A 3451-nucleotide genomic window follows, 5' to 3' on the forward strand; every position below is an offset into this window, starting at 1 on the left:
CGGGGGGGGGGGGAAATATATATATAAAATCTAACTCTCACCACTACAAATCTATAAGGAATCAGAACAGGATTTACATTACACAAAGTCTGCACTACTGTTGCATTCCACTCTTGAAGTCATCCTGAGTTAAAACAGCCATTTTCCCAAGACTTAAAGAAAAATATATTTTATGAAAGGGATTATTTTTAATCACTGAATACATCATTTTTATTACTGACAGAAAGAAGATACTTTTTTCTACTGTAAGTTCACTCTGATGAAAGAAAACATTCTCTCTCTTTTTAACTCCTAACAAATGCCACATTTTAAAGACTAGAGGAATTATCAGTAAGCGTTCTTCTTGATCTAAGTTATTTTTCTCTAAAATATGTCAAGTAAGCTTTTAAAGATTCACGAGGGAGGGGGGAGTTCCATAATTTTTTCTCTCAGTAAATTCTGAGGTGGCTTTTTTAACTTCATTGTGGTCTTCCACTTCCTTTTTTTCTCTATTTTTTTCATCCTCCTCATTGTCTAGAGGCTGAGGAATAAGCTGATTACCTACAAATACATAAGTGTAGCTCTCTGTTTAACTCTTTCTTTTGGGTGGAGCCCTTTAAGGGACCCCCCCTTGGCCTGCATCTCATTACTTATGAAATGTCTCCATGTGCATTGAATGTAAATAAAAGAAAGTTCTGTATATTCCAGTCAGCGTGGGTTTGTGTGTGGGGATGTCCCACAGACTCTGGTTTGCCATTATCCTTCTTACTTCATTGCACAAGTGGAGCAAATGAAACAGCAAGAATATTTTTACTTTCCTAAGTGTTTTGTTCGCTTCTCATAATTTGTGTTAAATGATCTTCTACAGGCATAACTAGAATGCCTCCCACTTTTAGTAATATTTTCATGTAGTTCTCATAGTATTTCTGGACTCCAGTTCCACAATAATCTCGAAAATACTGATGACCCTCAGATGCTTTCTGGGAGCAATTACCAACTACAAATATGGGCTCACCGAACTCAAATCTTAGCAGTGCTTTTCTTCATACGTTCACGTTGGAATATTTTCATCTTGAGGCAGATGATTTTGTGAACAGCAGGAGCTGTGCCAACTTACTCATATAATTATTCTGATAAGCTGCTGAGAGATCAGGGTAACCTAGCCATGCCATGCACATTCCCATTCAGACTGACAGTACAGGTCTAGAAGCTGATTATCAAAGCTATCACTTTTTTTGATTAAACTCTCCAGGTTTTTCTTCGCATATTCCACCACATCTGAATGAAGCTCAATCCCATAATTTATTCCCCCAAAATCTCTTCTACACACGAGCCAGTTCATGTTTGAGGGATTGAATATTTTCAACTACACATGGAATTTGTTTACTCTGAAAAATGCACTGCAGCAAGGTGGTCGGTCGACTCGCCGCAAGGGGGCGCAGGTGAGGCACGGGGCGCAGGTAGGCTGGGTGGGTCTGTGGCAGCCACGGCCTCCGCCAGTGAAGGTTCATATTTTTATCATTCAGGGCTGAAAGATGGGTCACGTGCATTCATGTTTTGAGTCATATTCACCTTAGTGACATGTAGTATCAAGAAGAGGGGAAATCCAGACTGGAAAATGATAAATGAATATTTTTTAAAGACAATAGAAAATGATAGTGGTCTTTAGAACCACATTTGTTTTAGTGTGTAAAAAACCAAGTCTAAGAAAGTTAAAAATCTATTAGAGCTCTATCTACAAATTGACTGAAAACATTTAAAAACCATGCAGTGTCTGTAATTAACGGACAATACCGTCCCCGCCCCGCCCCCAGCCCTTCCACAGCCGCAAGAGTTTCCCACTCATAACTGACAATAATGTGAAATAAGCTGACTCGGTCTGAACGGGAGTCACCCCAAGCAAGACAGGGGACGTTATACAGTCAAGGCCCCTGTGCTGTTAAAAGCTATCATTATAATAAAGTAGAATAGTACATTCTTAACATACCCAAAGGCCTTTCTCATACCATTCTCCAGATTAAAAACAAAAAACAAAAAAGCCCTCCAAAATATAGTAAAAGGAATGGAAAGTAAGAAAGACAGAGAGCAGTGGAATAAATTATGAAACCTGTGGTAGTTTCTTACTCTTTAAACTTTCATTTTCTTTTTCTACCTCTTCCTGTATCTCTCTTTCTCCCTCTTTTTCAAGAACTTGATTTGAACGTTTATGTCTGTAAAAAGAGAGGAGAAAATTTTAGCTTTCAATGACACCAATGCCTGAAGACAGTTATCAAACCACTCTGCCTGTGTCCATTATAAATTCCATCTCTCCCTTCAGCCCTTTTCTGTCAATCTTTTATACACTTTATTAAGTGATGATTTATTAAGAAGGTAATAGATGATATATCACTTCCTATTCATAGCATCTATTTTCCAAATATTGTTCAAAATCTCTAGATCTCTTCTTCATTAAAGACTCATATCCATGTCGGTTATCATTTTCCTCATTCATTTACCAACACCAATGGTAACATAGTCAAACTTGTCCCACTCTACAAAACCGAAATCTTCCATCAAACTCTGTTGCCCTCTTGAACTACTTTTCTATTTCTTTTTCTTCTTTCATTGTCAGCATTTCTAATAATGTGCTTCAATAAACTAATAGCTAATATTTACTGAGTACTTATTAATCTGGGATTAGGCTAAGAATTTTTACATGTGTTGTTCGACTCAATCCTCATTATAAGCTTTAAAACTGATGCTATTACAGCTAATCTACATGTTGGAAACTGAGGAACAGAGAAGGTAAGTATTTTAAAGTTTAACTTTCAGTTGGTGCTGGTGCTGGAATTCTAACCAAAATCTGATTCTGGAGGCTGATGTCCAAATTCAGTTTCACCACACACCTAGGGTTAATGACTTCTCATTTGTTTTTTAATAAACACCCTACAGAAAGCAAAGTTTCAAAAATTCCATTGTAAAGGAAAAATAATTTTCCTTCTACGTTTTTGAACTCTTATCTGAGATCCTGTAATAAAAGTCATATTAACAAGAGAGAAACAAGAAAGTTTATTAATACATATACCCCACGTATATATGAAAGTTTCCTAGGGAAAAGTGACTAACTCCCTGAGATGGCTTAAAATTCAGAATTATAAACCACCATAAGAGGGAAGGGGTGAGGAACTGTAGACCATTTGGGTATGATGTCAACTTCTAATCTCTCTTATGAAAAAACTAATCTTGCCTGGTTAATGAAACTTCCAGGGAAGGGTTATGACAATTGAATTGCTTTTTCTGGGTCGATTTTTAAACAGATAGTGGCATTCCAAGAAAGCTTCTCTCTGTATTTGCTGTTTTTCAAGTGTCTACATCTCAAAAAATCAATATGCCAAAGCAGTATATTTTAGGATGGCATGTCCTGAACCTCTACAGTCATATTTTGGGGTGGCATAATCTTCTACCCTTTACCAGTAAATGCATCAAAGATAAA

General features: G+C 36.9%; 1 pseudogene; it reads right to left on the bottom strand.

Annotated features, from left to right (window-relative positions):
- Positions 1-353: 353 nt before the first annotated feature.
- LOC103069482 (protein-L-isoaspartate O-methyltransferase domain-containing protein 1-like) lies at positions 354-1321 on the bottom strand (annotated as a pseudogene).
- Positions 1322-3451: the final 2130 nt, after the last annotated feature.

This window comes from Lipotes vexillifer, unplaced genomic scaffold (genome assembly GCF_000442215.2).
Source record: "Lipotes vexillifer unplaced genomic scaffold, Lipotes_vexillifer_v1.1 scaffold347, whole genome shotgun sequence".
Classification (NCBI taxonomy): domain Eukaryota; kingdom Metazoa; phylum Chordata; class Mammalia; order Artiodactyla; family Lipotidae; genus Lipotes; species Lipotes vexillifer.